Source organism: Panthera pardus, unplaced genomic scaffold (genome assembly GCF_024362965.1).
Source record: "Panthera pardus isolate Hobbes unplaced genomic scaffold, ASM2436296v1 HiC_scaffold_6, whole genome shotgun sequence".
Taxonomy (NCBI): domain Eukaryota; kingdom Metazoa; phylum Chordata; class Mammalia; order Carnivora; family Felidae; genus Panthera; species Panthera pardus.
This window is the reverse complement of record NW_026526991.1, coordinates 139,840,550-139,867,533: the sequence shown is the minus strand read 5'-3', so window position 1 is coordinate 139,867,533 and position 26,984 is coordinate 139,840,550. Positions and strand designations below refer to the sequence as shown.

Below are 26,984 nucleotides of genomic sequence, written 5' to 3'. Positions count from 1 at the left end.
GGTCTACATGGAGATACATTGTAATTATATTGTAGAAATCAAAGGCAAAAAGAATTTTGAAAGCAGCAAGGGGAAAGTGACTCATCACATACAAGGGAACACCTGCAATATTACCGGTAAACTTCTCAGCAGAAACCTCATAGACCAGAAGAGAGTGGGTGACATATTCAAAGTACTGAAAAAAACCGGACCAACAAAGTACTAAACCTGGCAAACTACCCTTTAAAAAGGAAGAAGAGGGGTGCCTGGGTGGCTTACTCAGTTGAGCGTCTGACTTCATCTCAGATCATGATCTCACAATTTGTGAGTTTGAGCCCCGCGTTGGGCTCTGTGCTGATAGCTCGGAGCCTGGAGCCTGCTTTGGATTCTGTGTCTCCCTCTCTCTCCGCCCCCCTCCCCCCCACTCACACTCTGTCTCAGTCTCTCAAAAATGAATAAATGTAAAAAAAAAAAAAGAGATAAAGACTTTCCCAAATAAAAATTGAGGCAGTTTATCACCTTGTTTCTTGCCTTGCAAGAAATACTGAAGAGAGTTTTTCAAACAAAAACAGATGCACTCCAAACAGTAACATGAAAACATGTGGAGGCATATATTTCACTCCTGAAGGTGAACTGGGTAGACCCACCAAAGACAGAATATGCAACACTGTAATGGTGGTGAGTGATTTTGTATGTGACTAAAGTAAAATTGTTACCAATTGTTTACAGCTATAAATATATTTTATGCGTGCCTTGCAGCAACCACAGAAAAACTATAATAGAGGTACAAGAGAAAAGGAAAAGAATCAATGCACATCACTGCCAAAAATGCAAGTGACAAAGGAAGATAGCAAGAGAACAACAAAGTGATAAAAAACTATAAGCCCAGTAGAAAACAAGGAACAAAGTGGCAATAGGAAGTCCCCTCCTCCCCATAATTACTCCTAAGGTCAAATGGATTAAACTCCCCAAACGAAAGGCCCAGTGTGGTTGAAACAAACGCACAAGATGCAGTGATGTGCTGCCTAAAGAGACTCCCTTACGGGTAAGGACACACAGGCTGAGAGAGAAGGGGTGGAAGATACTACGTTCAAGTGGCCGCCGGGGAACAGAGAGGGAGCTATACTGCTTTCAGACAAAATAGTAAACTATGAACGCCGTGACAAGAGACAAAGAGGGACATTATACGACGAGGAGGGAGTCAATTCAACAGAAGGGCTTAAGGGTTATAAACATCTGTGTACCCAACATCAGAGACTTAAATATACAAAGCAAATTTTGACAGACCTGAGGGGGAGAGCAACATCAATGCAGGGATAGTAGGAGACTGTTACATAGTCCTCCAGTGCCATGTTGCAACCACCACTACGTTACCATATAATACTGTTCAATAAGAGGGATTGTCCATGAAGCTACAATTACTGCTGTGTTATATAATACTGTTCAATAAGAAGAGACTATTACATGATGCTGCAACTACCACTCTATCATCACATAATACTGTTAAATAATAGGAGACTATTATTTTCAACAGTGGACAGAGCACCCATGTAGAAAATCAATAAAGAAACGGGTGATTTGAACAAAAGTATAGGCCAAGTGCATTCTAACAGGCGTGTACAGAACTTTCCATCTCCAAGCAGAAGAATGCACATCCTTCTCAGGCACGCAGTGAACCTCCTCTAAGATAAATCACAGATTAAGTCACTTGGCAAGTCTTAACAAATTTAAGAATCTAGAAATCATTCCAAGCCTCTTTTCCAACCACAGTGGAATAAAACTATAATTTTTTTTTAAAGAGAGAAAATTCACAAATAAATGGGAACTGAATAACATCGTCTTGAATAACTATTGGTTCAAAGAGGAAATGGAAATGGAATTTAAAAAGTGTTTCAAGGGGCGCCTGGGTGGCTCAGTAGATTGAACACCTGATTCTTGATTTCAGCTTAGGTCATGACCCTAGAGTGGTGGGATTGTGCCCTGTGTTCGGCTCTGCACTGAGCGTGGTGCCTGCTTGGGATTCTCTCTCCGTCTGCTCCTCCCCCTGTTCTCTCTCTCTCTCTCTCTCTCTCTCTGTTCTCTAATATAAAAAAATAATAATGGCAAATTAAAAAATATTTTGAGTCAAATGAAAACAAAAGCACAGCACACTAAAACTTAGGGGATTCAGCAAAACCTGAACTAAGAGGGAGGTTTATAGCAATAAATGCCAACATGGAAAAAGAAGTAAGATCTCAACTACAGAACCTAACTGTGCACCCCATCTAGGAAAAGAAGAGCAAACTAAGCCCAAAGCTATGAGGAGGAAAGGAATAATAAAGAGGAGAGCAGAAATAGAGAATAGAAAACGATGGAAAAAAGTCAACAAATCTTTGAAATTTGTTTTGGGTTTTTGAAAAAGATACACCAAACTGACCAACCCTCAGCTAGGTTAACTGAGAAAAAAAAAAAAAAGAAAAGCCTCAAATGAATTAACTTAGAATGAAAGAGGAGACATTACAACATGAAAATGGTCATGAGAGGTGTGATGAGCCATTATACGCCAACAATTGGATAACACCGAAAAAATGGATAAATTCCCAGAAACCTATGACCTACCAAAACTGAATGAAGAAGAAATTGAATGCCTGGAAAGACCAAATAACAATATATATCGTTGTTCTAACAAATACAGAGATTGAATCAGCAAGAAAAACATCTCCTGACTATGTTTCAATTTTTAAAAAGTTAAAAATCTCTCAACAAAGAAAAGCTCGGGACCAGATGGCCTCAGTGGTAATTTCTACTAAACATTCCAAGAAGAATCAATACCAATTATTTTAACACTCTTCCAACAGAATAGGAGAGAACACTTGCACCTAATTTTATGAGGCCAAGTCACCCTAACGCCAAAGTCAGACACAGACACCATGAGAGGAGAAAGCGACAGGCCAATATCCCTGAGCACAGGTGCAAAAATCCTCCATAAATACTGGCAAACCCAATTCAACAGCACGTTAAGAGTGATGGTGACCACACAGGGTTCATCCCTGGGATGTGAGGACAATTCACCCTAATTGATGATGTGCTAGAGGCCCCAGCCAGAGCAGATACACGAGAGAAAGAGGCGAAAGGCATTCCCATTGAAAGGAAGAGGTAAAGTGATCTGTTTTCAGTTGACATGATTCTATGTGTAGAAAACCTGAAGGCTTCCCAGCAGTCTCTTTCACTTCGGTGGTTTGTTCACATGTCTGATGGTCCCACTGGAGTGAAGGCTTCTGGGTTCCTCTCTGGATTCCTGGACTAAGCAAGGGGCTTGCCAGGCCGTGGGACCTGACAAATATTTGGAAAAGTCAGCGTCACAAATGGAGTGGTGGACACAGTCCGCTTCGGCCGGGTAGTGTTTCAAATATGGAAGCAAGATGCCCCTTTGGGTGGACGCCCTCCTGTCGGGCTCTCCTGCCTCTCCAGACGGCACTGGTCAGCCTCTGCAGCCAGCAGGCCTCTGTGCACCCTCTGCAGAGGAGGGGACCCCCAGGGGTGTCTTCACGTCTGCTGACTTCCTCTGAGGCTCCAGTGGTCACTGCTGCTCAGGAAGGAGCCTTGTGCAGCTGCAGGGGTTCGGGGCTTACAGGGATGGACCGTGCTTGTATCAGGCATGTGTCAGGCCTGTCTGATGCCCCCATGACCTCTCCTGTGGCAGTGACCTTAAGGCCATCAGCCCGCCTGTGTCCGGACAAGCTTCAGGGCCCAGTGGCTGCTGTGCAGGCCGGCAGATGGGCGTCCTCTCCCCTGGGGGGCTGGTGGGCCGGCAGGCGCTCGGGCCAGAGACACGGTGGAGGAGACAGAATGTGACCAAAAATTCCCACTAAGGGCCTTTTATCTGCGATAAAGAGAAGTTGTGTTTTCTGTCAGACGTGGCATTTCACGTTCCCTGGCTTCCTCACACGCATTAATGAATAAATATTTGTCTCCATGAAATGTTTAGGGGGAAATAGAAAACATTACATAAATTACTTTTTCAGGATCAATAGCCATCACTTTGTGAAGCCTGTTTATCCCAATTAGACAAAATGCTTTTGATCTGAGGCCAAGCTCTGGCCCTTCTCTGTGGAGGCATTTTCTTCCCAAATCATAACACACTTAGAAACTCAGTAGGTTTTTTGTTTTTGTTTTTCCTGGTACAGTCAGTGGGTGTTCTGTTCATCCCACATCGTGCCCGAATCAAAGATGGCTCGTGTCGGCCTCCTGCCCTGTCGTGAGGAAGCCTTGCTGGGTCCCGTAACAGTGCTGAGGGTGACACATGGTCCCCTAACATGGACGTCGTGTTCCTAGGACGGGGCCACGGGTCCTCTGTCTGCGGCTCACTTGGAGGACGTCTGCGGCCCCGAGCAGAGGTGGGAGCAAGCAGCTGTGGCCTGTTCTCCAAATAAGGGTCCTCTTAACGGGATGCTCTCACCCTGGCTTTTCCTCAGTGACTCGCGGGGAGAAAAACCCAAAGCTGGGTGGTAGCAAATATGTTGCTAAGATACCGACGTTCTGTGACTGCAAAGTTGAACCTTTTTGGAAAAGTCTGTCACGGCCAGAGAATGAGAGAAAGAAGGGGAGAGATTTCAAAGCAGTTTTCCTTTTCATGAGGCCTGTTTCATTCTCTTCCGTCGCTGTCTTTCTTCTCCTGTGCATTCAAAAAGCCGCTAATAGGTTTTGGAAAGCAAGTCTTGTTTTTGTTGTGAGCCTCTCGGATTTCCCTTTTGCATTTTAAGGGCACTGGCTGGGAAGGCTTGGACTCGCCAGACAAACTACTATACCAGTGGAAGTCTGTCCAGTTTCTGATAACACCAGAACTAATTTATTTTTTGTTTATACTCCACTACCTCTGACAAAGCTTCCTCTGGAGATGTATATCTTCATTCTCAGCTCTTCTGGTTTGTCATCTTTTTTTCTTTTTTTTTTTTTTTTTGGCTTTGTTTTGCAACTGACAAGGGGAAAAAAAATCTGACATCAACCTTGGAAGATGGTAATGCATTCAAGATTTTTTTTTTCCTTTCAGATCTGATAAAAATCTTGCCTAAAACCATGTCCAACCTTTTCAGCAGGAAGTCCAGATGGCTTTGCAGCCTGTATAACAGACTTTACTCACTGATGCTTTGCAGAGTGTCGGCAGGGCAATGTGTTTCCCGAAACAGAAATGCAAAACAAAAGACGGCAGTTGGCTGTGTCTCGGGGCAGGTCTGGGGGCACGGATGTGGGGGGCACGTGGGGGGCGGAGGGGAGTGCAAACAGAGGAAAAGTCTTAGAGCTCTCTCAAAAGGCAATCTTGAGAATGAGAATTCCACCCGTGGGAGCCTGGGGGGTTGGGGGGGAGACATGGCTGAAAATCAGCTTCATGTGGGGCAAAAATGGATTTTTCTCGACGGGGAAGAATGTAACTTCCCTACTGTTGAAGATGAGCTGTTGCTGATGTGATCAGTGAGGTGTGTTTGCCCGTCTCTTTCGGCCGAAGGGTTCCTGCAGTGTCTGCTGTGGGCGATTTCCTCTGCGGTGTCCACTGGAGACTTACCATCAGCAGTGTGTGCGTGAAGTGAGGCCGGGAAGACTCGTGCCGGCAGTGGGCACGGGCAGGAGTGACATCTTTGGTCACTTATTTTTACTCGCTGTCAGAATGAGCCATCATCATTCCTAGTTATGCCTTCGCTAGCCACAGCTAGCGCATTCCGGGAGGATGAGATCATTTGCAAACATAGCTGATGAGGTCTTTGGCTTTCTGGGGAGCTGAGTGTGTAGGACTGACATCCTATTTTCCAGCTGGAGGAGCGGAGGCTCTGGCAGCGACAACTTCAAGCTCCTTTCGTTAGCAGCCAGGCCCAGGGACGGACGGTTTTCCTCCGACTTCCCCCAGGTCGCCTCCCTGCGCCTGCACACTGCTGTCTCACTCCCCCATCCAGCCACATGCCCAGTGGATACAGCTCTCCGGCCCTTCTCTCTCTCGCTCCCAATTCCAGAGCTTGGTTGGGCTTGTTATGATGCCTGGGATGGGATAGCAGCCACCCGCGTCCTTCCCCAGCCGCCTCTGCCTCCGCCAGGCAGCCATCCCTAATTAGCCCGACTCAGCTCTGACCCACCTGTGCACCATGGCATGACGTGGTGGTTCTCAGCCCTGCGTGCGTGTTATATTCTCCTGGGGAGATTGAAAACATTCCAGTGCCAAGGCCCCAACCTACACCAATTATAATAGAGCGCCTGGGGGTGAGGCCAGGACTTATGTGCTTTTAAAAGCAGATTCCAGCATGCAGAGAGAAAGTCACTGCATAGAGGTAAATGGCTTACGTTGGTTTCTAGTGAAAACACTTGAATGTCTTCGTCAGGTGTGGTGCCACATTTCGGCTACTTCAACTTTGGTGTGCTTGGAAGGCCAGCACACCATCTTTCTGTCTGGGATCACGTGATGGGCCCATTGGTGGAGGCGTGAGTGTGACATGGGAGGGAGGAAAGTCACAGGAGTGACAACCCCAGGAATGACCTTCCTCTGTGTACAGGTCCTGATAAGGACCTGACAAGTTGGGTGCAGGGAGATATGTGTCCCAGGTATTTGGACACCCGTCAGAATGTGTTCAAATGAATCGATGTGAACTTTTTGGCTTCGTAGAGCCGTTTTGGGAAACACTACGGCACAGTAGCACAGTTTCATGAGAAAAGCTGGGGACAGTACGAGAGATGTCTGATCCAGCTTAGGAGACAGGAGAGCACGGGGAGCAGACGGACGTCTGAAAGGCTGAGCTGCTGTGTGACTTTGTTTCTTCATCTGCTAAATGTACCAAGGTTATCAGTCTTGTCGCTAAGATTTGGTTTATTTGTAGCTCAGAAATAGCAGAGGATGGTCGTTAAGAATTTTTTACTTTCAGTATTATCTGAATCTGAAATACAGAATAATGATAAATATTGTTTTCTTTCGTTTGTTATCTCAGAGTATTCTTCAGAGAAATAATCTGTAGGACATCTGATATGGGAACCATACAGCTTCCTTAAAAGTCTGTGAACTGAGACGTTAGTAGCAAAATGGCTTCGTATGTGGTGTATTAGTTAAGTGCTTTCTGGGTGACCGATAGTTCCCAAACTCAGTAAGTAGGAAGCCTTGGTTGTTTGCTCAGTGTCTGGAGTCTGGCTGGGGTGAGTGACCTTTCTGGGCTTCCCAGTGGCGAATGTCTGGCCCTGGCCAGGTGAGGGGCTCCTGAGACGAGCTCCCATCACCGTGGGGCCAGAGGGGCAAGCGCGGTCCAGGTGCTGGGGCAGGACGGGCCCCTGAGCACCCGCTGGTCCCTCCAGACCTGCAGTGCTGGGGTGGGGGATAGCACCCTTTCCAGGGCCGGGAGGAGAGAGCGAGTATGAGCTCGCCTGCCCATGCAGTCTGCATCCCTGGCTTGGTGCAGGGTGTGAAGCACCGTGGAGGCTCTGGAAAGGTTGGGCTAAGCCCTGGGCCCGAGGGGCTGGTCTGCTTTGTGACACATGCTCCTTGAATTGCAGGGCCCTTGGCAGAGGTGGGGGTGGGGGGAGGGGGTGTGCCCTGGAAGGCAGGTCTGGACGGTGCCTTTCCAGCGGCTCTCGCCAGGTGAGATCTGGTGTCCAGAAGGACTGACAGACAGGCGGGGCGGGGGGTGCTCCGGAGGTCAGAGGGTGGGGAAGGGTGGGTGGCCGCGAGGTCATGAGGTCATGACTGCTGTCGCGCGGTGGGGGGGGGGGGGTCTCAGGGCGTTCTGCCCTTAGGTCTGTGACTTAGGAGCACCAAGCACCCCACCCCACCCCACCCCCACGAGATGGGTGGGGGGTGGGGCCACACACCTGCGCTCCCAGTGAAGCGGGGAGGGGGTGGTTCCCGTGCGGGTGCGGGGCCTCCCCACCCCGGGGATACCCACACAGCCAGACGGCGGATCCGAGTTTTGCAAGCCCGCCCCCCCCTTCCCCCGCCTCCCAGGTCTGTGGCCACAGCATGTGGCCTCCCAGATGACCCGGTTCCCCAGTTCCGACCAGATTCTGGTCTCTCTGTCCGTCAGTGCTACCAACCTTTCCTTCATCCCTGAACCAGCCAGTGGGGCCACCTCCTCCTTCTTGGGGAAGGACCTCACCCCTTCCCTGAGGAGAACCAGACATGGCCCCTCACCATCCAGTCCCTCACCTCCATGCCCCAGCCAGCACCCTCCTCCCTGGGCCTCCGGATTTTGCGCTTCGCCCTCCTGCCCCCTGCCCCCGCCCCCTGCCCCCCTGCTCTTGCCTCCTGCCCTCCTGCCCTCCTGCTCCAGTCTTCCTACCACCCCCCCCGTCCCCCGTCCCCCGTCCCCCTGCCCTCCAGACCCTGCCGTTTTGACCTCCTGTCCTCCTTCTCCCCCACCCCCGCCCTTCCTAATTCCAGTCTCTCCAGCACTTTTGTTTGCTTGTGTATCAGTCAGACTGGGTTGAATAGTGTTCCACCAAATTATATCCACTTGGAACCTCAGGATGTCCGCTCAGGTGGAAATAGTTAGATGTAATCAGTTAGGATCTGGAGATCGGGGTTTAGAGTCGCTGGGAACCTGGTCCCTGGTTGCTTATTGCTTCACTGTCAGCTGAAACTTGTTAGTGCCAAAGCCTACCAGTGCCAGACTCAAATTTGTGCACACTCAGCAATTTAAAACTAACGTGAACGTGCAGGTTTTTAGCCATTGAGAGATTGCCTACTTTTCAGACTGCACAGAACCTGACAGCTGTTACCCATAGATAAGACAGGTCCCAAGATGCGGTGGTCCTTGGCGTTCTCTGATCCAGAGCCCCCTCACCAGACTGCCGAGTCACCTCACCTAGACACGTAACCCTCTCTGAGCACCCAGGCCCTCCTGGCCACCCCAGGACAGGCTGGTGCTGTGAGGGACGCCCTGGCCTGCAAACCTGTCACGGTGTTGTCTTGTCTAAATAACCTCATGTGAGCTGCCACCACTGTGTGGCCATGGCTCCTTCCTGGATCTGCCCCGAGATGCCTGGACCCTTCACAGGCACAGACGGAGGCGGGGCCTGGGGTGGCCGGTCTGGCTCCCAGAAGCTGGAGGGAGGAAGGAGCCTCAGCCCAGGCAGCGCCTTGGTCTCCATTCTGCTGTTGAGTTTTGGCAACAGGGGAACACAGTTCTGTGGTTCTGAGCTGCTCATATGTGGTGATTCATCACACAGCCCAGGGATACCCACACACACGACCTTGTTCTCCACCCGTGCTGAGTCTCTGATGTGCCCAGAGTCGTGGGGCTGGCAGCTGGCACGTTTTCACTGTATTTATAAGCACAAACAGGCCCCTGTTAGCAGGAAGCCGGGTACCTGTCCTGGGCCACAGAGCCTCGGCGGGGAGGCTGACTTGTCTCCCTCACACCAGAGACTGCCCCAAACGGAGCATCCATGCCTTGATTCCTTCATGTGCCCTGCACCGTGCTGGGTGTCAGAAGGGACCCCTGTCCTTTCTGGACAGTGACACGTGTACAAAACACATCGACCTTGAGGGAGCCTGGAGGGGAGGTGGCCAGCCGACCACAGGGCAGCTGAACACAGATACAGAAGGCTGTGCTGGAAGAAACAGGACACACGTGACAGGCGTGGAGGAGAAAACCGCGTCCGGCATCCCAGGGCCACACGGCCTCTCCTGTCAATGCTGTTATTTACTCAGTGATGGATGGCCACCCTCCTCAGCCACTCCGCCAAGCCAAGCGGAAGAGTGCTGTCACGTGTGCTCCGTGTTTAGAAGGGAAGGCAGGAGCTGCCCGGCGGGACATAACAATTCGGGGGTCGGGGAAGGACCCCGAGACCAGCAGGCAGGTAAGCAGAAACCCGACAGAGATCAAGAGTCGCTATGTAAACAGTGGGGTGGGAATGGCCTCACACACGGAGGCTCGGGTGTCTGGATTACTGGGGGGCCGGGGGTGGCCACGCACCGTGGACACTCCGTTTTCCTTCCTGCCACCCCTTCCCTCTTGTCCGAGGGTGGTCCTTTCCCTGCTGTGGTGACACTTCCCGCAGAGCACAGGTGTCAGAAAATTTGCGAGACTTGCGGACCTACCGTGTGCCATCACCTCCATTTAAAACCACCGACTCTGGTGGGCGCTCGCCCCGGTCCCGGGAAGCACTGCTGCCGGGAAAGCCCGCGTCTCTCCTCTCTCCTTAAGAGCGAGGACCGGGGAGTGCTTCTTCCCGCCCCCGGTTCCCGCAGCCACTTAGCAGGTCAGCAGATTTATGGACTCCGTGCCCGGGTTTTAAAGATACCAGATAAAAGCGTAGAGCTATTTATTTGACTGCATTAAAAATCTCCTACAGGAGCCACTTAACTTTTGAATGTTGGTAGATGTGAGCGTTAGCGGCCAGGCCGGACTTGTTGGCTCTGGCTACCGCCAATAGAGGGTGACAGCAGTTTTCTGTATGGGATTAACTGAAATCGAACACATTGACTTCAGAATCTAAACCGGTGATACAAAGAAGGCTTGTATATGTTATTAAAAACAAAAGCTGTGGGATTTTATATAGAATATGCACGTCTACCGTAAATCTCCCGGAAAGCCAACCTGACGCAGACGCGCAGGACCTTCTCCGTGTCTCTGTCTCTGATCGTCTGTCCCTCTCCCAGGGTCCATCACTCTGGCTGATGAAACACTGGGGTGAATAATGAGAACCCCGAGGGGGTCATGCAAGGCCACCTAAGGAACCATTACAGAATTCCTGGCAGTTTATTTCCTGTCATGGATGTTTGCACAGACGGCTCTGGTACAACACCATCAGGTAACTCTGTTTTTCCTTAGTGGACTTTATTTTTCAGACAGTTTGTAGTTTTAGAGCAATAGTGAGTGTAACATAGACATTTCCCACATACACTGCTGCCAACACACCGCAGCCTCCCCCACCGGCAGTGTCCCCACCAGATGGTGCATTTCTCACAATCACTGCACCCACAGGGCATGTCATCATCACCCGAGTCCATGGTTTACACTGGGGTCACTTGGCATTGTACACACTGTGGGTCTGGACAAGTGTATGAGGACAGGCGTCCACGTTGTGTTATCACACAGAGCAGTTTCACTGCCCCCAAATCCCCTGTGCTCCACCTGCTCAACCCTCCCTCCCTTCGACTCCCAGAAATCCCTCATACTTTTCACCGTCTCCACCGTTCTGCCTTTTCCAGGGTGTCAGATAGTGGGAGTCACACAGGATGAACCTCTTTAGATCGGCGCCCCTCGCTTAGTCGTACGCTCTCAAGTTTCCTCCGTGTGTTTTCATGGCTTGTTAGCTCGTTTCTTTTTATCGCCGAATACTGTTCCACTGCCTGGATGGACCAAGTTTGTTTATCCAGCACCTGCTGAAGGACATCTTCGATGCCCCCAAGTTTTGGCGATTGTGAATAAAACCGCTATACGCATCTGTGGGCAGGGCTTTGTACCAACACAGCTTTCAACTCATTTGAGTAAACGTCAAGGGGCACGGTGGCCGGGTCGTGTGGCGAGGGTACGTTCAGTCCTGTAGGAACCCACCAGACCGTCCTCCCGAGTGGCTGCCCCCGTCCGTGTGCCCGCCTGCCGTGCCTGAGAGACGCTGTGGCTCGAGGTCCTCGCCAACATGTGCTGGTGTCGGGGGCCTGGGTTTGGGCCCTTCTAACAGGCGAGCAGTGGTGTCTCCTTGTCTGGATCTGCGCTTCCAGGTAACTATTTTTTTTAAATGTTAATTTATTTATTTTGAGAGAGAGCATGAGTGGGGAGGGGCAGAGAGAGAGAGGGAGAGAGGGAATCCCAGGCAGGCTCTGCGCTGACAGCATGGGGCCTGACGTGGGACTCAAACTCACAAACCGTGAGCTGAAATCAAGAGTTGGATACTTAACCGACTGAACCACCCAGGTGCCCCAGTCACTAATTTTTGACTGTACAGTTTACTTTTGTGGGCTCTTAGCCGGCTGGGAAACTCTAACCACAGATCCCGTCTTTGTTTTTCTATTTCTAAAGGACAGGATACAGAGAGAGCATGGGGTTCATAGTCTTCTCCAGCTTTTTATTTTCTCGGCCTCAGAAGAGTTTATGAAAGTGGTTTTCTAGAGCCAGTAGATGTGGCTTCTTGTAAGATGGTTTTGGCCAGGATCAGAGTTTATTAGACCCATAGACCGAGATTTTCTAGAGGGAAAACAAAATGGGCAATAATTCCATACAATGAGGTTCCTTTACTAATGGATATTTAGACTGTACTACATTCACTTCCTCCCCTATAGTAAACAATGTAGTTTTCACTTGAGGGAATGAAGTTTTGGGTTGCTTCTGGGAAGTTCAGGACTCTGTACTCACAGGGCGATCAACAGACACCATCACTTTGAAGGTACTGAGCAATGAACTTGATTAAAAACAAAATGGCGCCACTGCCTAAATAGTGTGTGGTTGATCTCAGCCTCGTCTTGACTATTCAATCTTACTTTCACTTATAGACCACCCCCCCCCCCCCCCACCGACGCACCCCTGCGCAGCCATCACTGGGCATGTGCTGAAGGTGATCCCTGCGCTGCATGAGGCATGATTAGCGGACCAGGGTTCATCCCTGGGACAGGGATTCTGCGAGGCTGGTCAGTTAGACTCTCGGGGGTGGTCATGGGGGGCGATAAATTTAGCTGCAAGAAGCGGTGATGCTCTTTTGCTTGTTTCTGGCTTAGATTTAGAATTTGAGGAGTTTTGTGAAATGTACCAGGACCAACGCCTGCCATGCCAACTGCAGGGATTTCAGTCAGATTGCACGTTATTCTTTTTTTTTTTTTTTTTTTTTTTTAGATTGCACGTTATTCTTTGTTGCTAAGTGTTGGCATTCATGGTTTCGGGTCTGGCAAGGTGGGCTGAAGTCTTCAGTTCCAGTCTCCAGGCAGCCCACGACCCAGCAGTCAGCCTAGATTTGGGGCCGTTGGGGAGGGTTTTGTCTGTGGTGGAGTCTGCCCTCCTCCTGTCTCACATGGCGCCCTCAGGGCGCTCCTGCTTTGAGTATGACGTTGCTCTGTCCTTCCACCGCTTCCTTCTGCAGATTTGGACTTGCTCCTGCCTGTCTGATTTCAGATGCTTCGTTCTGCTTGGGATTTCCAGCTGTGGCTCCTTCTGTCCTCTGCACAGTGGTTTAATTTCTGTCGGTTTTTGTTCTCGTCTTAACTCAGTGTGTTCCCGTGATCAGCTTGCACCCTTACTTCTCCATGTTAGCCTGCTTCTTAATCCTTGGCTTCCAGAGAGCCCGCCGTGATTTCTCGCTGCCTCATTCATGCCGCACCTGCTTACTGCGATTGGCTTGAGGACAAGTATGATCCAGGGACAGGGTGCACACAGAGACTAGAATGACTGCCGGTTTCCACAGTGCCCCGCGAGGAGACACGTTCCTGGATGCTAAGACTCCCCACTTCTATGAGAGTGGCCTCAATGGGGCGTTGTCTGCATCAGATGTTAAACACTTCTGATAAACTACAGACGCCTAAGAACCAGTGTGGAAAGAAAGGCCTTCTTGTCCGTGTGTAAGGATCTGCTGCCTAAGTTAAATTATGAGCCCAGCTGGCAGGTGCCACTGAAGCCCACTGTGTGCCCGGCCTGCTGGGAACAGGGCTAACCTGGTGCCGGGCTGATGGGACTTCTCCGCCAGGCTGGGGACCCCTCTCCTGGCAGCTCCTGGTGGCCCCTCTTGGTGGACAGGAGGGAGGGGCAGGGCTCTCTCTGGGTCCAGCCCCTGCCCTCCTCAGGAAGTCAGGGAAGGAGGAGACACAACTATAAAGAGGAGAAAGACCTTTTAGTCACTTGAATTAAAAAGGATTGAGGTTCATGGTTGAATGTTGAACTATACGAATCTGGCTGTAGTTGACTTCTGAGCTCGGTAATGTCACATACTTGAACCTAATCCCTTAGACAAGTGCTCTGAAGTAGATGTGGGTTTTAGTTACTCAGGCGAGGTCTACACCAGTCCTCCAACAGTGTAGACTTGCCGGGAGGGCCTGCAAAGGAAGGCAAGTGCCCTGTGGCGGTGGAGGCCGGACAAAGGGTGACCACAGGCCAAAAGATCTGCACTAAGTCTGTGCTTTGCTATTACCCACCCATGTCCGTGGGCAGGTGCGGCTGCCTGTCCGGTGCCTTCCGTAAAGAGAGGAAGGGGGGAGGCTCGAGGGTGGAGAGGGGGCAGACCGGACAGTGGCCTGGAGCTGCCTGCCACCGGCCTGTCCAGCTCCAACTTGGCTCTGGCCGAGCTCTGGCGTTTCTGGTGTGCAGTTTGGCCTGGGGCGGCCACACGGAGCTGCCTGGGCCGGAGTCCCCGGGGCCTTGGTCATGAGCGCAGTCTGTGCACATGGTTGGCATGCCTCCTTTTGCACGCTGAGACACCAGGCCCGGTGCCCCGGGGCGGCTCTGCAGGGACGGCTGTGTGCCTGTACCTGGCGTTGGGCCAGAGGCACAGGGGCTGCTGGTCGGGCCTGGGCACACGAGGGCGCCCCGAGGAGCCTCTGTGATTCGCTCACCCCCAGGTGTCCCTCCAAGGTCCTTGTAGCTCTTGCGTCTGCAGGAATGTGTGTGAGGCTGGCCCTGCACAATAGCAGGTGCCCGGCAAGGATGCATGCGAGCTCCGATCCGCGCTGGCCCCGCCCTGCCCCGGGGACTGTCCCCTCCCTGCCAAGACGGAAGCCAAGTTAAATGAATTTCTTTCTGGAGCCAATGGGCCGGATCTTAAGCCTTCCTGAGAACTGAAGTGTAATTTAAGAAACTGGAAGAAATTATTGAGTTGGTGTCCTAATCCCCCGAGAGTCTCTGTGCGCACTCCACTGAGCAGCCTAATCCCCGCTGGTGCCTCGACCCCGGTGGAATCCTTAATTACCAGAATCTCATTTCCGCTTCGTGGGCTACCTGAGTAGCATCTGTCGCTCAAATAAACTCATGTGAAAATAAAGTATTAAAATCAATAATTCAACTCGGGGGTGAAATGGAACAGAAAACTAACTGCAGCCTGCACGCCAGATTCCTGGGTGGCCCTCGCGAGGCTCTGACCTCTGCTCTCTGTGTCTTCCGCAGGGGTGGCAGTGTGCGTTTTGGCGTCCACACTGTCTGGAAGCAGGGACAGCCGCCTTCTTACAGGACCGGGCCCAGTCCCCGGGAGAGGCGCTGGCCACTGTCCCCTCTGGGTCAGGGGTCACCTCTGGGAGGGGCCACGCAGGCCCAGGAGCTTCTCTTATCTGTTTCCATCCTGATCACCTATCCGAACTGGTCTGAAAGGCCACCTTCTCTGGGATGTCTCTCCGGATTACCCGTCTCTGTAGGCTCGTGAAAAGCACCAAGGGTTATCAGTTGCTTGTCATTTTGTGTAGTGCTGTGATAGGCATGTGACTGCCTCTCCGAGTCATCCCAGAGGAGAGGACACGGCTGGTGTGTGGCCTCCCAGACTTGCGTGGCCCCTTCTTGTCTGCGAGGGAGTGATCTGACCTGCACACACCAGGGAACATCTGTGTGCAGGAGGCCGGTCTGTTTCTGCCCCACCTGGGTTTGTGTGTGGGGGGGCAGGGAACACAGTGAGGTGCCCTGGGCCCCATCAAGTCGGGACCCACGCTCACCAGGCAGTGACCAGACGGTGTCACTCGAGGGCTTATCCCCAAAGTGTGGGGGGGAGGTCGCGGAGACAGGCATCCCCATACCCAGCAGGGGGACCCCATCCAGCAGGGACGGTCACGGTTTTAGTGACTGCTTTCTGGGAAGGAAGGCCAGCTGTGGATGGCTGGTGCCAGGTTTCCCTCCCTCCAGGAAGGAGGTGAAGCTGGGCAGCGGGGAGTGAGGAGGCCTAGCTCCCCAGGCCAAACACGTCGTGCAAATCTTGTGCAGCAACGTCTGGTCGTGTCACTTCCTTTCCGAGTCTGCAGAAGTCCCCAAATGCCCGTGGCTACCCTGCCGACCTCCACCCCGTCTCTCTCCAGCCAGCACAGGCCGCTGGGGGCCACAGCACTGGTCTTTGGCTAACTGGTAAGGTTTCTGGAGTCCTCAGGTCTGGAAAGCAGTCATTTGGAATGTTCCACGGGTGATTCAGCATCGACTGACGCAGGGGGAGACGGTCTGTGAAGCCCAAACATGTGGTCGTGAGGGGCTGGGACGCTGGTGATTTGGGGTTCCCGCTGTCGCCAGCCTGACGCTCTAGAGTCTCACCTGCCCCCTCCCCCACTTTGTACCCGGTGCAGCTGTGGTCATTACAGGAACCACACCCAGACCATCCTCACCTGCCTGTCCACACAGCCGGAAATCTGAACACGCTCCAAGCAGCCGAGGTTCTCACTGACGCCCCCCTTCCAGCCACAGCACCCCCCCACCCCCTCAGTTCACAGGAGGAGAAATCCCAGACGGAACACAGCTTGCAAGATGTCACCTCACCTCCCAGGTTCCCCCAGCTGGGCCCAATGGGTGACGGGCTCACATCTTAGCCCAGCTGCACTGCCGAGCCCTTCCTGCCTCGTCCCCCTGCACCACCCCCAGGGCCCTTCCCCAGGCTGCCCACACCCTCCCTCCACCTCCCTCCACCAGCCTGTGGTTAGCAGGGCCGCGAACGCCAGCACGCTGTGTGCAGAGTACAGATCCTCCTGGGATCTGAGGTCTCTGGGACGCAGGGTCTGTCTACACCCTCTGAGACAGGCCTCCCTACAAGGCATTTCCATCAGCACGCAAACAGAAATGGGAAACAATGGGAATTTCTCCCAGATACGGAAAGGGTCAGCGTTTCTCCAGGAGCAACCACACCACCAAGCCTTGGGTGGCTCTGTGCTGGGCTGCTTTGCTGTCGTGGGGACCAGCGTAAACTTGATGGGCCTCTTTTGCTCTTTGGTTATTTCACTGTTGGTACAACATTTTCTAGACTAGAGTTCACCCCGCTTCAGGTGGAGAGGGGAAAGGAATGTCTGCCCCAGAAAGACTTGGGGTGGGGCTCGCGCCGGCTCCTTGGCCGTGCTGTCACTCCAGGCGCCACAGCCACGCTCACCATGAGAAAGGGGGGGCATCGGAGTCCTCCTCCCCACCTCCCTGCCTCGGCGGCCGCAGGTGCAGCCCTCTGCTGAGGAGGTCTGGGGCGGGTGGGGGCTCGACAGCAGGGTCCATGGGCACCAGCTAAGCAGCAGGCGTGGGGGTAGGAGGAAAGTCTGCCCAGCCCGCTCGCCGCTTCCTCAGGTTTGCTGACTGCTGCTCAGGGCGCAGGGCTGGGCGAGCGCCAAGCCCTCGCTGCCTTGTTGGCATGGCTCCAGCTCTCGAGCCCCCCCCCCGGCCGGCCATGCATCATGGAATATTGATACGGTTCCCCCAGACTTCTGCACCTGACATTTGATTTATAGCTTTAGGTGTTCTTTTTAATTCTAAACACTCGATAGAGGATCAAAGGAAATGTCATATTTGCAGCGTTTAAGCCCAGAGTGACACCTCGGCAGCCAGAAGCGGGGGGGGGGGGGGGGGGGCCGCCTGCCCGAGGTGGCTTTCACCAGCGGCCTCTTCCCTGCCTGCCATCCTGGGGTTCAGAGTGCCCCGTGCTTAGGCTGACACCCCTCCTCTGTGCCCCCAACACTTCAAATATTTATCACATTATATGGCAACCTCCAGAATATTGCCTTCATTTAAGCTTTTCACGTCCCAATGATTTTTTATTATTTCCATCGACCAAAATAAATGAAGAAATGTTTTAGACTACACTTGAAAGCATGTAAAAATCAATAACTGGATTTTAAAAGATTTAAAATGTCTTGAATACATTCATTTTCAAACATTTTCCTCTGATCTTTAAATAGCTTTTCTTGGAGCATAACATTTTTTTGAAAAGTCAAATATGGAGCATTAAGGGTATAATTACCATTTTAATTATAACTCAATCATCCTATCTGCTTTGCATAGAAATTAAAGCTTTTATGTCAGGATTTGGGGCACTCACAAATGTTCAGGAGCAATTAATGTTAAAAGTTTAATTTTTTTCACAACCAGGATGAACTTTAGAGTTCCTAATTTCGTTCTTGCTCAGAGTGGAAAGCGTGGATGCTCCCCCTTGTCACTTGTCGCTGAAGTAAATCCCTTCCCACTGGTGACTTGGTTCGGTGTCCAAGGAAGCACAATGGCAGAGTCGCGGCTCTGCCCCTGGGTATGGGGCCCGGCTGGAGTGACAGCCCCTCGTCTGTGGGACTGTGCGTGTGCAAGCTGCGGGAGGCGTGGGGGTCCATGGCCTGTGCTCACCTTAGGCTTGCAGGAGCCCCTCTCTGCTGTAGGATCTAGAATAGTCCCTGCCACTCAGGGGTGTGACTTTGCCTTCTGCCCCCAAACGGTAGCACCTTTCAATCCTGTAGATTCAAGAGGCAGGGACTGTTTTTATGACATAGCAAGCCAGTACCCAGCCTGATGACACTTGGGCTTATGGAAAGTAACACTAGCTGCAGACCCACTGGAGTTCATGGCACTTAGCCCTGAAAAAGAAATGTTAAATGATGGATTTCCCATCGTTTTGCTGCAAATGAGTGATGTGCTCCACTGCTGGCTCCTGGGGCCCAGGCTGCAGGTGTTTGAGTACACATGTGCACGTGTGCAGATACGTGCACGTGTGTACCCGCGCATGTGTGTGCATGTGTGCACATGTGCGTGTTATGTGCGTCCGTGTGCCTACATGTGGGCATGTATGTGCTTGTGCGTGCACGTGTCCACGTGTGCATGTGTGCATATTTGTGCACCGCGCACGTGTATGTGTGCACGCATGTATGTGTATGTGTGCATGCACATGTATGTGCATATGTGCACACACGTGCATGTGTGCTCATTTGTGCATGCATGTGTTTGTGTGCGCACATGCCCACACACATGCGTGTGTGCATGTATGCATATGTGCATGCGCACACACATTTGTGTATGTGTGCATGTGCGTGCATGTGCATATATGTGCATGTGGGGTACATGCATGTGCACGTGTGTGCACGTGCACACATATATGTGCATGCGTACGTATATGCATGTGTGCATCCATGTGTGTGTGCCTATGTATGTGCATGTGTGTATGTATGTGCACACACATGGGTACATGCACGTGTGTGGGCTTGCTTCTGTGTAAAGTTCAACCTCGCCATTTTTCTCCCAGTTAAGCCCCCAGTCTAGGACCCTGCACATTTCCTCCTGGGCCGCCAATGTTCAGGCTGGAAAGAAAGTCATGTTTATGGGTGTTGCTGAAACAAAACGAAATACTCACATTTCTAGGCCATCTGTGGAAGTCCCCTCTTCCCTGTACTTTGTGCTGCCTGTGTGTCTCCTCTTGACTTTTTATTTTAGCCTATGTTTGTGGTTTGTATTTTCCTCCCTTGTGCTCATGCCTTACTTTTCGGCTTTGTTAGGAGAAGTGGCAACGGAGGCAGGCGGACATAAGTTTAAAATAGTGACTGTACCAACTCTTCTCCACCTGCAGTGAGGCCGTGCTCCCTGAGCATCACTTGCACACGCACATAATCCTGACCGGGAGTGTGGAATATCCCGTAATCACTAATGCCTGGCAGGCAGAGGCAGCCGGCTTTGTGAGTGATCCCAGGGCCTAGAGGTTTCCCAGGACGGTGGGGATTTCACATACTTTTATTATTTCCAAGGAAGGAAAAGTTTTTAAAAATCCGAGTAAATATGACTTAGGGTTTAATGGCTCTGGAGGGCTCCTCCTATAAATAGCTTCACCCCTCAGGAAATATCCCTTTCTCGGGCACTGGCTGCAGACTTGGGTGCAGTACAGGAGGCAGCAGCACGATGGGTAAGTTGAGTCCCACGGCATGCTCAGGGCTTCCCTCAGCCCCTCCCCGGCCTCGGGAGGCATGCGGGCAGTGTGGTGCCAGCAGGGCTGCAGCCCTGGGGCCGAGGGGCCCGTTTGTACCCTCACCCCTGCCGGCCCCAGGCTACAGGGTGCTGCTGTTTTCCTGGTGCTTGCCCAGCCCTGGCCACACCGTGGTAAGGGCCCCCCACTCCGTGGTCCCTCGCTGGTGGTGTGAGTGCGGGTTCCTGATGACGCACATCCACGAGCACGTTAGCAGTGACAGTGGGCCCACCCCATCCAGGTGGGTTTGGAGCTACTGATCGTCTGCATTCTGCCTGGCCGGGCAATTTGCGACGGTGAAGAACATAGTATAATTTTGTCAGACGAAGTAAGATCTTGTCATTTTCCAGCGTTTACTGCTGTATGAGTTTCATAGGAACACAGCAAAGAACAGAAGCAAAACCCATCCATGATTGAAGGTGCCAATCACAGGTACCAGCTGGCTGGTGGAGGACACGACCCGCCTGTGGGGGTGCCACACGGCACCATGGGTTCACCTTCCCACGACCTCCTGGGCGTTCCCTGCAGAATTCGCTCCCTGCAGAATCTGTGAACCACCTGCCAGAGGGAGAGCGACTGAGCTCAGGCGGGGGCATCAGGAGTGACGTCGGAAAGGCTGCTGGAAACAAGACGCACCAGAGATGCTCCTGTTCTGGAGCTCAGTGGCAGGTGCCGGGGTCATTCCTGTGCTGCTTACCACGTACTGATTTGTGCACTCAGACTTCTCCCTATGAAAAACCCTCCATGGTAATTGGGGTAAAAAGTGAAATAAAAGGTGCCCGGGGCCTGTGGCGGGTGGGAGGACCAGTGAGGTCTCCAAGGGGACAGTCATAATCACAGCCTCCCTGCGGACGAGAACTCACCACAGGCGTTCCTGTCTTTTCCAAACTTGGGAACAGTCCAGTCTGGCGAATGGGTTACTGGAAGGGCGTTGGGGTTCACACTGCTGTTTCCCTCTCAGCCTCCGGCTTGTCCTCAGTCCCGTATGCCGCCATCCCCTCGACGGGTGTGGGGCTCACCCGGGTTCTGCCTCTTCAGCCTCTGCTGTCTTGTCGCAGGGGGCCTGGGCTTCCCAACCACCGCCGTCAGAATGGAAACCACATGTAGATGGAGTTTCATCCCCAGTGCTCGGTGCACAAGTGTGTCAGGTGGCTCCCATGTTCAAGACATACTTCCTATTTGTTTGTTTGTTTATGAGCAGGGGAATGAGAGAGCACAAGCGGGGAGTAGGGGAGGTGCAGAGAGAGAGAGAGAGAGAATACCAAGCAGGCTCTCCACTGTCATCGCAGAGCCCGAAATGGGACTCCAACCCACAAACCATGAGGTCCTGACCTGAGCTGAAACCGAAAGTTGGATGTCTAACCGACTGAGCCCCCCAGGCATCCCCCGAACATGCTTCTTCTGAGAACAGAGCAGGCCTCAGGCTTGTTGTTAACACAGCAAGGGGGAGGGGCTCCCGAGAGCATTTGACTTTTACAAGAGAGAAGGGAGTAGTTTGTCCAGATAAACTAGCCCACTCAGGGGCAGTGCGTCACACAGGGGTTGTTTTCACTGTGGGTGGTTTTGCGCAGAGAGGAGGCTGGCGTCGGAACCCAGGCTGGCCTCTGTGTCATTGGTTGCTCCCCATCGAAGGCACAGTGTCCTCTCTCAGGCTGAGAAAAATGACCAGAGGAGGTGTAGCGGACAGTTCCTGGTTGTAATACGCACAATTTAACCACCGTCTGCGGAGAGGGAGTTCTCTCGGTGACTTTATAACTGTCATTCCGCCAGATAAGATGAGGTTTGCTGACAGGCTGCTGGGTCCTATAAATTCATTCATTTTTCCATAATGGGAGAAGATGATAAGGTGGCAATACGAAATAAGACACAGATGATAAAACAATTCCCTACGGAAAAAACATCAACGTGGAAGTGCTGGCGGGCAGATGATAAAATGCCTGTTTCCTGGTTTTTAGGCACTCAGATAAAACATTCTGGAGAATTGGCCTTGTGGGTGTGTCGCGTGCCAAGCCCTGTGGCAGCACAGGACTGTTGGGGTTAGTTCTCGGGGGGGAGCACGTTTTACTGTTAAATGTCCTGACTGCACCTGAGGTTGTCAAGTCTTCTTAGACAAAGGTTTGGCTTCGACTTCTGTCTGTGAGACTGATGGGTCTGTAGTGAAAAACCGTCATAACTCATTTGGATCTGAAATCCATCCCGTTGGCTCTTACAGGCCTCCCTGTGTGGTGCTATTCACGTGGGCCTTTCCTCCCATCTGTGGGGCAGCCGCCAGATCCTCCCCCACCCTGGTCAGGCAGCGGGCATGCCCTGGGGAGTCGCCCTCATTCCAGAGACTGCACCTCAATCCGCACTGCTTGAAAAAGTCCACTGTGAGCAAAGACCATCACACCACCCGCCATTCTCGGAGGCTGATGATGCTACAGTTTCAGTACGCTCCTTGTGACCAAAGACACACACTCTGTTCTCGGGAGAATGTCCTGGCTACCAGGACCTTCATCCGGGGTTGGAAGCAGGGCAGGGCCAGGAGCCCCTGTTCTCTAGCACAAGAGGAGGGGGGTAAAGGATGTGACACGGACTCCAGCTTCCCACCGTGGGAGTGGCCATGGGAATGGGGAGCAGAGGGCAGGGGCAGTCCGGGGGGTGAGCGAGTTCCGTGTCCTCTTGGCCATGGGATGAGAGCCCAAAGCAGACACAGACTGGCCAGCTCTCTCCTCGGAGCAACCCAAGTTTTGGGCTCAGGAGACACAAATTGGTCCCTGGTGATAGTTGTAAATAACTCGGCACTAGAGAAAAGTGCGGGTCTCAACATTCCTCGCTATGTCTTTAATGAAAGTCTCTGAAGCTTGGTAAGAGGCAACGGGAGAGCTGGAAATCATTAAGGACGGGCCATAAACTTGATTTCCTGTGTTCTGTGCTAAATCTCACTTTCTGCTGCTGGAAAGAACTCAATCCCATTTGATAAAATCTTTGGTAGGCATAGTCCTTCTTGGAAACTGTTTTGTCTTTTTTAAAAACTCAGTGCCGTGTAGGGCTCAGCACTAGGGGTACAGTAGTCTGATTTCGATTTCTGTCTCTGTCTTCTTATACTTTTTCTAATTCTTTAGACTATAAAGTACTTGAGCTGGGTTTTCTCACTGCCTGCTACTCAAGTTCTTGGTTTGGGGAAAATAATGACTAGTTAGTTTGGGAGCTTGGTGAGGAGCTCAAGTGAGGGATGGTGAGGACAGAGCACAGTGTGTTTATTAGGCTGATACTGAGGTGGGGGAAAAAAGCATTAAAACAACACCAAGAAAGGATGTTTAAAGCAGTTGGCCATTTGGGACCATTTACTGAAGGAAAAATAGGAAGTACTCAAACAGATCACAGCAGCTATGGAAAGCTTTGCTCCATTGTAATTGAGTATAATCTTCTAGGTCCACAATGATGTAGGGTCTAGAAAAATGACACTTGATGGTTGGGGCACTCTCCTTAAGAAGAAAAGCTGTTGCATTTATGATGATTCCTATCCAAATTACTTTAAAAAGTTTGGCATTAAAAATATATTTATTTCAATTATTCCAGTTATTTCAAAATTCACTTTTGGATTCATCCATTGCGTTTTCCGTACTGTAACTAAGACGGAACCAGCAGCACATCACTGAGACACGATTCCACCCTATTTATTACATTTGGCACAAAGAGAAAGAGCAAAGACTTGGCTGACCTTGTTACAGCAATGCTGGAATCAAACCATAACACATCTGTTTGGTCTGTTATAGGGCAGTTTAAAAAGTAGATCGGGGCTTGAAAAAGCATTGGAAGTCAGTAAAGGGGGAAGACCTTTTCCATAAGCTACTTTTGTCTTTTAAATGAATTAATATACTAATACATTCAGACCAGCACCAGAACAGAACCAGTGTGTACCATATACGCTTCAGTCAATATAGTCACCATGGTCAGCACCACACTGCACAGATGCTTTAGGATATCTTGAATTTGTAAAAATACACAATTAGTATCTGTATGTTGAAAATTAACAACATGCAAATGGAAGAAATCAAGTAAGACCTAAGTTAATGGAGAGATGTACTATGTTCATGAACGGGAAAACTCAAATAGTCAAAGTGTCAACTTTCATGAAACTGACCTATAGTTTAATGCAATTCTTATCAAAATACCAGAAAACATTTTTGTAGATGTATACAAGCTTATTCCAAAATTTATATGTAAAGGCACAAGTCCTGGAATAACTAAAACACCCATTTCATGAGAAGTGGAAAGAATTGCATCACCTGATGTTGAGGTTTAATGGAAAACTGCTAATCAAGACTGTGTGGTGTTGTGAGGGGGTGGATGGATAATCCATGGGACAGAACGGAAAGCCGTGCAAATGTGCCCAGCTGAGTTCTGACAAAGGTCCATGGGCAGTTCAGTGGAGGAAAAATTGCCTTTTCAGCAAACAGAGCTGGAACAACTGGATTTCCATAAGCAACCCCCACATCGACGTGCATCTCACACCTACACAAACATTAACTGAAAGTAGCCATATTCTTGAACTTTTAGAAAAATGCAGGAGAAAATTCTTAGGTGCTACAACAAGGCAAAGAACTCTTAGACTTGACAGCAAAAGCACAAGAAAGGAAGATACTGGGGACTTGGATCTCACAACAATGGAAGGTTCACGATAGACCCTCTCACTTATGATGATGAAAGCCACACTACCAAGAGGAAATGTTCGCAAGTCCCGAATCTGACAAAGTGCTAGTAACCGGAGCACACGGAAGACTCTCAAAATCGTCAGTGAAAACATACAATTGAATTAGAAAATGGGCAAAAGACACGAGGTATGTTAGCGAAGAGGATGTGCAGATGGCAGATTAGCATGTGATAAGATGTTCAGCTTCATCTGTCACCCAGGAGATGCAGATTAAACCACATGGGACCCTACGACACACCTGCCAGAATGGCTAAAATAAAGGGTACTGGCACCACCGGATGCTGGTGAACAGTGAAGGACCTAATCCCTCACATGGCTGGTGCTGTGCAAACTGGTGCAGCCACTCTGAGCAACAGCCTGGCAACTTCTCATTGCACTGAAGACTGGATCCCTGTATGACCCCGGAGAATGCCTATGGGCGTTTATCCCAGAGAAATGGAAATTTATGTTCTTACACGAAAACTACATTGATGCTTAGAGCAGCTTTAGTCATGATCGTCCCAACTGGAATCAACCCGATGTCCTTCACTGTGTAAAGTTTAGACAAAGTGTGGCCCATTTGCACCATGGAACACCACCCAGCAGTAAAAACAAAGTCTTGATTCACACAGCAAGCTGGATGAATCACCAAAGAACTATGCCGAGTGATAAGAACAATTCCAAATACACACGGTATGATTGCATTTACATTATGGTAAGGAAACAACAAAATTATAGGAACAGAGGACAGATTGGTGGGTGCCAGGATTAAGGAAGGGGTGTGGGAGGCAGGTAGGTGTGGCTTTCAGAAGCAGCAGGACACACCTGTGACGATAGGTGTCCTGTGTTGTCACTGTAGTGCTGGCTGCACAAACATACCTACATGTGTGACAGAATTGCATAGCACTGAACACACACACACACACACAGAGTCTTGGGCCTCATCCCTAGCCGATCAACCTGAATGTCTTGAGAGTGAAGCCAGGTGTGTCTGCGACACAAGCATCTTGAGGATTCTGTAGAAGGAGCCAACCTTATGCTGGGTCTTCGACCATTCAGGAGCCACAGCCAGCAGAGTCCTCCTTCCTGGCCTGGACTCTGTCTTTGTGAGTGTCCCCTGAGCACAGGGTGGCAACATGCATGCTGACAGGACCCAGTGCAATGTGGCAGCTTCACACCATGCCTCCCCAGCTGCTGGATGAGGACTTCGGCCTGGCACGTGCCAGCGTTTTGCTCCCCTTGGCACGTTGGGGCTGATGCCATTACGTCCCTGCAGCACCACTCCTTATAATACACTGCACAGTGAAGGAAACAATCAGCAAAACTACTAGGCAACCAACAGAATGGGAGAAGATATTTGCAAATGACATATCAGATAAAAGGTTAGTATCCAAAATCTATAAAAAACTTACCTAACTCAACACCCAAAAAAATAAATAATCCAGTGTAGAAATGGGCAAAAGACATGAATAGACACTTTTCCAAAGAAGACATCCATATGGCCAACAGACGAAAAAATGCTCAACATCACTCATCATCAGGGAAATATAAATCAAAACCACAATGAGATACCACCTCACACCTGTCAGAATGGCTAACATTAACAACTCAGGCAACAACAGATGTTGTCAAAGATACAGAGAAAGGGGAACACTTTTGCAATGCTGGTGGGAATGCAAACTGGTGCAGCCACTCTGGAAAACAGTATGGAGGTTCCTCAAAATAAAAATAGAACTACCCTACAACCCAGCAATTGCACTACTAGGCATTTATCCAAGGGATAGAGGTATGCTGTTTCGAAGGGACACATGCACCCCCATGTTTATAGCAGCACTACCGACAATATTCAAAGTATGGAAAGAGCCCAAATGTCCCGTTGACGAATGGATAAAGAAGATGTGGTATATATATACAATGGAGTATTACTCGGTGATGAAAAAGAATGAAATCTTACCATTTGCAACTACGTGGATGGAACTGGAGGGTATTATGCTGAGTGAAATAAGTCAGTTGGAGAAAGACAGATATCATATGTTTTGACTCATGTGGCATTTGAGAAACACAACAGATGAACATAGGGGAAGGGAAGGAAAAATAAGATAAAAAGAGAGAGGGAGGCAAACCATAAGAGACTCTTAAATACAGAGAACAAACTGAGGGTCGCTGGAGGGGTGGGGTAGGAGATGGGCTAGATGCATGAAGGGCATTAAGGAGGGCACCTGTTGGGATGAGCACCGGGTGTCGTATGTAAGTGATGAATCACTGGATTCTACTCATGAAACTGATACTACATTGTATGTTAACTAACTTGAATTTAAATTTAAAAAAATTAAAAATTAAAAAATACTAAAAAATATTTTGTAATTGTCCACACCCCCTCCCCCGCCCTCCCCCACAACACGCACAAAACACTGCAAACAACCTGCCTAAACTTTGAAGGGGGTAACTGGAGGTTGACTTTGCTCCATATTTAAATATTTCTCTCATTCAGAAAAATAAGTAAGAGCATACAAATAACATTAGGAGACCC

The 26,984-nt window shown here is 50.6% G+C and overlaps 1 protein-coding gene and 1 long non-coding RNA gene across 3 annotated transcripts in view; one reads left to right on the top strand and one right to left on the bottom strand.

Annotated features, from left to right (window-relative positions):
• The window catches only part of ADARB2 (adenosine deaminase RNA specific B2 (inactive)), a 418,115-nt gene that overhangs the window by 74,377 nt on the left and 316,754 nt on the right, over nucleotides 1–26,984 (bottom strand). The gene's annotated exons all lie outside the window — the stretch shown is intronic.
• On the top strand, nucleotides 9,424–12,361 carry LOC109273808 (uncharacterized). The gene is made up of 3 exons (XR_002083278.2): nucleotides 9,424–9,783; nucleotides 10,586–10,737; nucleotides 11,138–12,361. It is a non-coding gene; the product is annotated as an uncharacterized LOC109273808 (long non-coding RNA).